Raw genomic sequence first — 11530 nt, forward strand, 5'->3', positions numbered from 1 at the left:
TTGTTGGGATCCGATGAATTGTGGGTTTATGTTCGGATTATTCATTTGAAAGTAATTGAGTCTTTTATGAGATGCATTATGTGTGATTTTATAGCCTTGTATTTCTCTTCGATCTATTTATCTCTTCTAGCCAATTAGATTGATTTATCTTCAGTGGGAGAAGTGCTCGGTAGTAGGTTCAATCTTGTGGTGTCCTTACTCTATGACAGAAGGAGTTGCAAGGCACACATTTGTATTGTTGTTACTAAGGGTAAAATGATGGGGCTCAAACATATTATTTTTCTCTTGCTTTGTCTACATTATGTCATCATGCTGCAAGCATTACTCTATTTGTTATGAACTTAATGCCTTAAGATGCATGCTGGATAGCGATCGAGGGGTGGAGTAATAGTAATAGATGCAGATGGATGTCGGTCTACCTCTCTCAGACGTAATTCCTATATATTTATCATGTCATGAATATCGTCATAACTATGCACTTTTGTATCAATTTCCCAACAGTAATTTGTCTACCCACAATACTATGTTCACGAGAGAGATGCCTCTAGTGAACGCTATGGTCCCTGGGTCCATTCACTTTATATTTACTAAAACCCTGAAGACTTGCTACAATTTCTTCACTTTTATTTTATTTTGCAATTTATCTATCTATCACTACCAGAATTAATCCTTGCAATTAACGAGTACAAGGGGATTGACAACCCTCTTGCCCGCATTGGGTGTAAGTATTTATTATGTGTGTGTGTGCAGGTATTGTTGACATTTGTTCGCGTGTGTCTCCTACTGGTTCGGTAAACCTTGGTTCTTAACTGATGGAAATACTAGCTGCTACTATGCTACATTACCCTTCCTCTCCAGGAAAATCCCAACGCCTATCACAACTAGCAGGCCCATTCTTCAATTGTGGTGGGTCATCGGCCTGGACCATGCACGGGGGTCCGACGTGGTGTGCAACCCCTAGTCCAAGACACCCTCAAACGGCAGGGTATTACCGTATATGGTAGACTCTTATGGAACAACTCTAGGTTTCAGGAATTTGGATGCACAAGCAGTATTTTCACTTAGTAAAGGTGAAGGCTAGCAAATATATTGAGAAGCGGCCAACTAGAGAGCGACAACGGTCATAATCATGCACTTTGAATAATTGACATTGAACATGAGCATGAGGAGGATATAAACACTCTGAACATAATTATTATGAAGGATACATTGGGTATGAATCAATTACATGTGTGAACATGTCTAGTCACTTGAATTCTTCAGAGGAGGATACCATCCCAACATACTACATGATAATCACATAAGATAAAATATTATCCACTCCTAGCTACTTAATCATGGCATGAGCAACTATAATCTCTAAGTGTCATCACAACATGTTTACTCATGATAAGCTAAATCAGGACTACTAAGTTAAACATATTTACAAAAAAAAAAACAAGAAGAGTTCATACCAGTTTTTCTTTGCCATGGTCACTTCATCAAATCATCATCATTATTTCCTTTCACTCACACTATCGAATGATGTGAAAATTATAATAGTGCAAGGGTTCCGAGGACTAAGCTGAAATCTGCAAACACTATACGCAAAGTAGAAGATAAGGAAATATTTGGCCCTTCATAGAATCAACAATAAAGCACATAAGAGCCACTTGAAAATTCCTATGAAGTCTTCTCCTTACGACAACTCAATAAAAGAAAAGAAACTAGAGAAACACACTAAAATATTTTTGGAGTTTTTAGTTTTTATGAAGGAAGCGAACTAAGAAAGAAGAAAACAAAAAGGGAGAAAAACTATTTACGCTGAAGAACTCCTAGCAAATAACAAAAGAAGAAACGAGAAACATTTTGGGTTTTCTTTTACTACTACAAACTAACTAAACTAGAACAAAATCCAAAAAGAAGCGAGGAACAGTTTTTTGGATTGTCAAAGTTTTTCAAACACAAAAAATAAACAAATAAAAGCGAACATGAATAAACAAATAAAACGAATAACACTGACAAGTGAAATTAATATGTGATAACACAAAATGAAATGTCAGTGGGAATACATACCCCCCAAGCTTAGGCTTTTGGCCTAAATTGGTCTATGGCCACTGAAAGAATCCATCTAGTCCTGGGAACAATTAGGGATCTTAATGCACCTGAGCCTCCCAAGGGTGGACCTCCTTTGCTGCCGACATCTGGTTCTAGTATGGAATGATATCCTTGGGCATGATAGTTTAATTACCTCCCCTGGAAAGATAAAACAAGCAGACGCACGAAGGGTAATAATCTCACGGGTGCCCTGGCTGAGCACCAAGTTCTACTGATAATGAGGCTCGACCCTGTTAACAAAATTATGCTCCTTCATGCTCTCATAATCTAGGTGTCCTCTAGGCAAAAGACTATCCTCGGTATATTTGATATCAACATTAAAATGTCTAGTAAGGCAAGTAGCATAAATATCACCATAAAATAATGCCCTTAGTTCTATTAGTGTGAAGGTGGCGTGCAATGATAGCTCACAAACTATAGCTCATATCGACGAAAAGTGCACAAGAAAAATAGCAAGATTGGGGGAACTAAGCGTTTCGCTCTCCCATCTAGTAGTCAGACACCTCCCGGCAAATAAAGAAAAGTATCACATAACGGGGAAAATGTAAACTAGCAAAACTCTGGCCTTGGAGACCGCACTTGTCTCTCCGACTATTACCTTCTACAAGAATCCTGCTAACTCTCTAGTGTGAGGTTTTAACAATTTACCCTCATCAGGAATCTTACACATGCGACAGAACTAAGCAGGTGTCATATCAAAGGTTTTATCGTAATCATGAAATGATACGGTAGGCACATCCCTTCTAGGCGTGAACTGGAATTTTCCATGAAAGTATTGGTGAGGAGTAGATACTGATCACACTTATATTCAGGGAAGGAAGTTAGTCCAGCATTCTCCACCAATTGATAGAAATCATGTTGGAAACCCGCTTCTCCCATGACTGAGTTGCTCGACCATTCGCATGGCCACACCTTAGCTTAACGAGGAAGATTGTACCTTGGTTCCTCTTCTGGAGTTTTAGCGGAACCCCAACTTGAAGAGCCCCTTAAGAACCTCCTAAAATTTTTCCCTTCTCTGAAAAATTTCCGAAATTTGTAGGCCACAAATAAGAGGTAAACAAAACTTCACAAAATTGATAGCAACTACTCCTGCAAGTGCCTAGAGGTTATATCATGCATAAAAACTACTTAGAACCAAGTAAATTCAACATGCAAGCTCATATTCATGGTCACTAACAGTAGAAAAATAAGCAAAATGTAGAACAAAAACTAATTGGACCAACGAAGGAGTCACATACCAAGGAGCAACTCTGCGAACAGTTTCGAAAATGGAGCTCCATGCAAAGAGATAAAAAAATCTCATGAAAATGAGTAAGAACACAGGAAAGAAAGCAAGGATGAATTTTTTTGGAGGTGGAAGAAGCCAATGGACATGGACACTAAGTGAGTGGGGCTGTAGGGGGGCCACAAACTCACATGGCGCGCCTAGGGGGTCAGGCGCACTGTCTGAGCTTGTGTATCACTAGTGCACCACCTTGGGTTATTTTCAGCACCAAAAATTCTTAAATATTCCACAAAAAATCATACTAAATTTTCAGGGCATTCTGAGAACTTTTATTTTCGGGACATCTTTTATTGCATAGATAATTCAGAAAACAGGATAAATGGGATACTCTAATGCATTAAACTTTACTAAAAATAAATGTAACAGAGAGTAAACTAAAATTACAGACATTTATGCTTACAGAATTCATCGATCATATACTCCTCAAAAGAATCCATTAACAAGGTTGATCAAGTCTTATTAACAAACTATTTTCGAGTGGCATAAAACCAAAGAACTTTTGTATATCGCTAAGTTACCTCAACTAGGCCAACTATTTTCAGATATGATTTTTTTATTACGTTTGAGTTGCTTTGCACTTCCGATGACTAAAAAAATTCATACATGCATGTACTGTGTTTTATTTGATCGTGTATGTATACAGATAGTTTAGTGTATTTTTAGTCCATAATGGAACACCGGAGCCACGCCTGACCAAGACTCCATTACGAACCTTAAACATAGTATAGGTGTTTTTGTTTTTAGTCTTAGCAGTCCAAATTAGTAATCAATGGATTAGAAATTTGCTCTATCTGAAAGCATGCATCTGGTGGCTCGTTTACTTCTATTTCATTATATTATTATAATAGATAGATGCATCTTTGATTGCTTCTTTCTCTCCTCATCTAATGCAATATTCCAGCTATGTATATTTCATTTGTTCAGCTATCATTGTAGCACTTTTTTCTAGCCGTCCGCACGGCGGCGTGAATTGTTGTTTTCAAATTTCCATACAGCACGCGAACTAACCTGTAGTTGAGGAGGACATTGGTATCCCCTGGCCACCAGAGAGAGTTGAGGTCTCAGACTTGACATTGGTGCTTCATTTTTCTGTATTTATTCTAGGCCTTTCGGCGATCTGCGTTCAGTGGGAGGAGATGTTCCCGTTGACTACGAAAGCGTCTGTGGCGATTTCGTCAATCTCAAGATGATCTGTCGGCTCAGTCTTTTAGAAGTGCTAATAGGGGTAGGGTGTGTGTGCGTGCGCGTTCATAGGGGTGAGTGTATGCTCATGTACGTGAGCGACTTTGATTGTACTGTGTTAAAAAACACTGCTTTTAAAAGTGCCCTACAACACCAAAAATTTATGCGTTGTTTGCTAGGTTCGTCTTTGATTTTTTTTAAAGGATGTTCTTATCTCCAAGATTTTTACTTAGTACTTAGGCTTTCTTATCCTGCCCACACACATAGAGTGTTGTATTGTTTTTTTTGAGAGAGCGCCCTATTGGTACGTTTCTGAGAAAATTCTTTTTTGTTACTGGGTTCTATTTTCTTCTAGATTGTGTCATTGGGCTAAATTAGGAGGAAGAGCCACATTAATAGGCTTAGGAAATATAGGGACAATCATGTGGAAGCTGGAGGAAAGTGCAGGGTACTAATTAGGGATGGCACCCGCAGGGTATGGGTATGGGTAAAGCCACCCATTCCCTTACCCGTCCGCCCTGAACTTACCCATCACCCATACCCATACCCGTCAAGGGTATAACTTTTTCCCATACCCATCACCCGACAGGGTATATGGGTACCCGCGGGTAAAAATATCCGCGTTTACAATACATCAATTGAGTAGAAAATAGTTGTAAAAAGCAACATATAATCATAAATTATTAATAGCAACACAGTTTAAACAACAATGTACAACAACATGTTGTAACAACAACATATTCTCATAAACAAAAATACTTGCCTATAAAGTGACACATAAAAATGTTAAACAACAACACATACTCATAAATAACAACACATAGGAATACACTTTAAGTTCACAAATCATGATAAATTATAGAGATAATTTGACTGCACATTAGAGTTTTTACCTAGCGTGATTAGGAAGGGAAAAATAATACCTTAGGATATTAACGGAAACCCACTTGTCAACATTTTAGATGGGTACATGGGTACGCGGGCATGGGTTATACGATCCCATACCCGTACCCTCTCTACCCGATGGGTATGATATTTTCCCATTTAAGTACCCATAGGTAACTTTTTGTCCCATACCCTTACCCTAATAGGGGTTTTACCCGCAGGGTACGCGGGTAATGGGTACCCATTGCCATCCCTAGTACTAATTGATGTAGTAAGTTTATCTAAAAACCTGACCGCAAGTCTGTGGCCTTTTCTTGAGCTATGTAGCATGTCATCATTTTCCGTACAAGGTGCACATGGCAAGGCATACTCCTCCCTTTTTATATTTTATTTGATCTCTTATATTTTATTTTATTTTAAGTCTAGGAACTCTTCTACGAAGGCTGTACTTTTTTGTACGTATGCGGTATGCCACCCGGACCTGGACTGTGCTTTTCCTTTTAACATGTGCAACTCGGTCGCTCAATGCAGCCTCTTGTAATTCCTTTTTTTGCTTGTACTAATTATAACTCTTGTCGAACACCAATTCCCCTTTCAAATGTATGGTTGCACAGTCCGGTTAAACATATGTATCCATGTGTTGAGCGTGTCAATGAAATATATGTATGCACCTCCATATTGTTGTACGTAACTCTTAAAATCTTTTAATCTTAGCCCTTCTAATTTAGATCAACGCATCAAATATTTTTAACCTATGTGGATTAACGTGATGGCTTGTTTGCCTCTTGTCTTAATTATATAATAGATATCTTTCATGTATTTAGCATAAGGAGGCATTTTCATAGCATGAGTCAAAGGTACTTGCAAGAATAAAGGCCTAAGTAGTTCAACAAAGGCAAAGGTTTTTGAACCCATGGCTCTCTTTCTCTACCATGTTTTCTAGCAACAAAGTCTAGTTTGTCATATTTTTTCTTAGGAGGTGGGTGATACGTCTTGTGATGCCATTGATTCAATCGTACACTAATAATACACACAAATGTGTACAGTCAAGATCAGGTACTCACGAGAAGATATCACAACACAACTCTAGACACAAATTTATAGTCATGCAAGCTTTATATTACAAGCCAGGGGACTCGAGGGCTCGAATACATCAGCTCGAATACAAACGAGTCAGCGAAGCAACAATATATGAGTACAGACATAAGTTAAACAAGTTTGCGTTAAGAAGGCTTGCACAAAAGTAGCATCGACCGAAAAGGCAAGGCCTCCTGCCTAGGAGCCTCCTAACTACTCTTGGTTGTCGGCTGTCTCCACGTAGTAGTAAACATCGGGGTAGTAGTAGTCGTCGGCGGTGGCAGCTGGCTCCAGGGCTCCGTCAACTGATCGCAATAAACGGGCATAGGGAAAAAAGAGGTAGCCAAGCAACCGTGAGTACTCGTCCAAAGTACTCACATGACTTACATCAGATCTACACTACATATGCATTGGTATCAACAAAGGGGTAGTATCTATGGACTAAACTGCAGAATGCCAGAATGAAGGGGGAGAAGCTAGTCCTATCGAAGACTACGCTTCTGGTAGCCTCCATCTTGGAGCAGCAGAAGAGAGTAGGTGATATAGTAACAAGTATCATCGTATAGCATAATCCTACCCGGAGATCCTCTCCTCATCACACTGTGAGAGAGTGATGACCAAGTTGTATGTGTCACTTTTCTGGGTGTGTTTCATTAAGTATCCGGTTTCAATTGTAAGAGGTTGGAATACAACTCCAGTTCGTCCTGTTATTGTGGACATGGCTATTCGAATAGATCAACTTCCATGCAGGGGTGCACCACATTGTCCAACACGCTCGATCACTTTGTCCAGACACAGTATCCTGGGTAATGCCCGGCATCGGAAGATCAACACGTTGTAGCCCTACCTAGGCTCTCCCAAGAGGTCAGCACGCCGGTCTACATCCTAAGTGTGTAGGGGTCTTGGGCCCATTGCCCGTTGCACTCCTGCATGTTGTGAGGATGGCCCATAACTGTTCCCGTGTGGTGGTTATCGCGTATAGGTCGATGACCAAATCAGATCAAATATTCAAACTCGTTGGCGTGTTATTAAGAAATAACCATGGACAACGACCAAGGACCAGGCCCACCTCTCTCCTAGGTGGTCTCAACCGACCATGTCGCTCTGCCACAAGAATCACTTGAGGGTCGTCGGGAAACCATGCACACCACTACCTGGATGGAACCACCTGTCCCTTCAGCCCCCACATCCGAACCGTATCATAAGTGCTGTAGTAGTATATAGTATATACCCATGGTCACCACCCAAAGGGGTCACAACCCGACAGTATAGCATGGCAGACGGACAAGAATGTAGGGTCACTGATGGAATACTAGCAACTATACTAAGCATTTAGGATAGCAGGTAAAGGTATCAACAGTAGTAAGAAGGACATGCTATGTAGCTATAGGACCAACCGATAAGGAGTAACTATAACGCTACTCTAATGTGAGCAGTAGAGGGAAAGAGTAGGCAGTATCGGAATGATCAAGGGGGTTTTGCTTGCCTGGAAGCTCTGTTGAGAAGGAGGGGTCGTCGACACCGTAGTCGTACTGGGTAGCAGCGGCATCAGTCTCGGTATCTACCAAAGAGAAGATGGAGAACAAACAATAAATATAAAGCAAATAGATGCATGACATGACAATATGCAGTGCTATGGGTGACCTAACGCAGTACTACATGATACAGGTGAAGGGGGAAAACATTCGGGAATGTTTTCCCGGAGTTTGGCATTTTTGGGCAGCTGAATGGAGGAGACAGATCCATGTTCGACATGCTAGAGGCACGTGACAGATGAACGAATGGAGTATTCAAAATCGTCGTATTTTTCTGAGAAACTTTCATATAAAAATTATTTTCATCCGAGTTACGGGTTATTTTATATTAATTTTCAATGATTTTATCATTTACTGGAATTAATTTTAATTCGAAAATAAAGCAAAATTGCTATGTGCACCCAACAGAGTGCACAAAAAAGTGTGCTAAGGGGCTGACAGTGGGCCCCATTGACCAGGTCAACTGTTGACCAGTTGACTGGTCAACTCGGCCCAAGGGGCCCACTTGTCATATAACTAGTCTAACTAAACAAATTAAAGAGGTTAATTAGTGTAGTTAATTATGCTATTAGGTTAAGTTAATTAATTAATTATTATCTTTTTATGTTTTTTTTTTCTTACAGGGCTGGCCCACCTGTCAGGGGCACAAGACGTGCCCCTGCAGCGGTCGTGTGCACGTGGAGGGGGGAGGGAGCAGAGCACGCGGTGACCTGGCTACGATGGCCTGGCGCGGCTGGCCGCGCGTGATGGCGGGTGGCAGAAGGCGGGCATGAGTGGCGTGATATGGTGCCGCGGGGCAGCGGCCGCGGGCGCCAGCGGCGGTGAGCAACAACGGCTGGGCTGAGCCATGCGCGGGCACGAGTGCGAGACCGCATGCGTGGGTACGCTAGAGGGCAGTCGAGCGGAGGCAGTTGCAAGTGAGGGCGCCGATACGTCTTCATTGTATCTACTTTTCCAAACACTTTTACCCTTGTTTTGGACTCTAACCTGCATGATTTGAATGGAGCTAACTCAGACTGACGCTGTTTTCAGCAGAATTACCATGGTGTTATTTATGTGTAGAAACAAACGTTCTCGGAATGACCTAAAACTTTATGGAGCAACTTTTTGGAAAATATAAAAAATACCTGCAAAAGATGAAGGCCAGGGGGCCCACCACCTGTCCACGAGGGTGGGGGGCGCACCTGCCCCCCTAGGGCGCACCCCCTACTTCTTGGGCCCCCTGGAGCTCCTCCGACTCCAACTCCAACTCTATATATTGTGTTTCGGGGAGAAAAAAATCAGAGAGAAGAATTCATCGCGTTTTATGATACGGAGCCGCCGCCAAGCCCTAAAACCTCTCGGGAGGGCTGATCTGGAGTCCGTTCGAGGCTCCGAAGAGTGGAATCCATCGCCATCGTCATCATCAACCATCCTCCATCACCAATTTCATGATGCTCACTGCCGTACGTGAGTAATTCCATCGTAGGCTTGCTGGACGATGATGGGTTGGATGGGATCTATCATTTAATCGAGTTAGTTTTGTTAGGGTTTGATCCCTAGTATCCACTATGTTCTGAGATTGATGTTGCTATGACTTTGCTATGCTTAATGCTTGTCACTAGGGCCCGAGTGCCATGATTCAGATCTGAACCTATTATGTTTTCATCAATATATGACTGTTCTTGATCCTATCTTGCAAGTCTATAGTCACCTATTATGTGTTATGATCCGTTAACCCCGAAGTGACAATAATCGGGATACTTTCCAGTGATGACCGTAGTTTGAGGAGTTCATGTATTAACTATGTGCTAATGCTTTGTTCCGGTACTCTATTAAAAGGAGGCCTTAATATCCCTTAGTTCCTGTAAGGACCCTGCTGCCACGGGAGTGTAGGACAAAAGATGTCATGCAAGTTCTTTTCCATAAGCACGTATGACTATATTCGGAATACATGCCTACATTACATTGATGAACTGGAGCTAGTTCTGTGTCACCCTAGGTTATGACTGTTACATGATGAACCGCATCTGACATAATTCTCCATCACAGATCCATTGCCTACGAGTTTTCCATATATTGTTCTTTGCTTATTTACTTTTCCGTTGCTATTGCTATCATCACTACAAAATACCAAAAACATTACTTTTACTACTGTGACCTTTTGCTACCGTTACCACTACTATCATATTACTTTGCTACTAAATACCTTGATGCAGATACTAAGTTTCTAGCTGTGGTTGAATTGACAACTCAGCTGCTAATACTTGAGAATATTCTTTGGCTCCGCTTGTGTCAAATCAATAAATTTGGGTTGAATACTTTACCCTCGAAAACTGTTGCGATCCCCTATACTTGTGGGTTATCAAGACTATTTTCTGGCGCCATTGCCGGGGAGCATAGCTCTATTCTTTGAGTCACTTGGGATTTATATCTGCTTATCATTATGAAGAACTTGAAAGATCCAAGAACCAAGATTTATCCCTCAACTACGAGGGGAGGTAAGGAGCTGCCATCTAGCTTTGCACTTGATTCACCTTCTGTTTTGAGTAAGCTTGTGACACCTAAACCTGCTTCTGCTATTCATTCTGATATGTCACACATTATTGATGATGCTACTTCTGCTATACATGATACTTATGATGAAACTACTTCTATGCTTGATACTACTGTGCCACTTGGTGAATTTCTTGATGAACAACTTGCTAGGGCTAGAGAGATTGAAAATATTGAATCTGATAATACTGATGAAATTTATGATGAAGACTTGCCTGTTATTCCTGTGGGTTATGTTTTTGATAAAGAAGCTTCTTTAGCTATTTTAGCTTGCAAAGATAGATACGAACTTAAGATGTTATTAGCTAAATGGAATAAGCAATCTCTAAATGCTTGGATGAAACCTGACCCTGATTTTGCTACTTCACCTATCTATGTTACTGATAGGGATTATGAATTCTCTGTTGATCCTGATATAATTACTTTGGTTGAATCTGATCCTTTTCATGGCTATGAATCTGAAACTGTTGTGGCACATCTTACTAAATTAAATGATATAGCCACCCTATTCACTACTGATGAGAGAACTCGTTACTTTTATATCCTTAAAATATTTCCGTTCTCATTAAAGGGTGATGCTAAGATATGGTTTAATTCTCTTGATCCTGGTTGTGTGCGTAGTCCCCAGGATATGATTTATTACTTCTCTGCTAAATATTTCCCTGCTCATAAGAAACAAGCTGCTTTAAGGGATATATATAATTTTGTGCAAATTGAAGAAGAGAGTCTCCCACAAGCTTGGGGGAGGCTTCTCCAATTACTTAATGCTTTGCCTGATCATCCTCTTAAGAAAAATGAAATACTTGATATCTTTTATAATGGACTAACCAATACCTCTAGAGATTACCTGGATAGTTGTGTTGGTTCTGTTTTCAGGGAAAGAATACCGAATGAAGCTGAAATTCTATTGAATAATATGTTGACAAATGAAAAT

Source organism: Triticum urartu, chromosome 6 (assembly GCF_003073215.2).
Source record: "Triticum urartu cultivar G1812 chromosome 6, Tu2.1, whole genome shotgun sequence".
Lineage (NCBI taxonomy): Eukaryota > Viridiplantae > Streptophyta > Magnoliopsida > Poales > Poaceae > Triticum > Triticum urartu.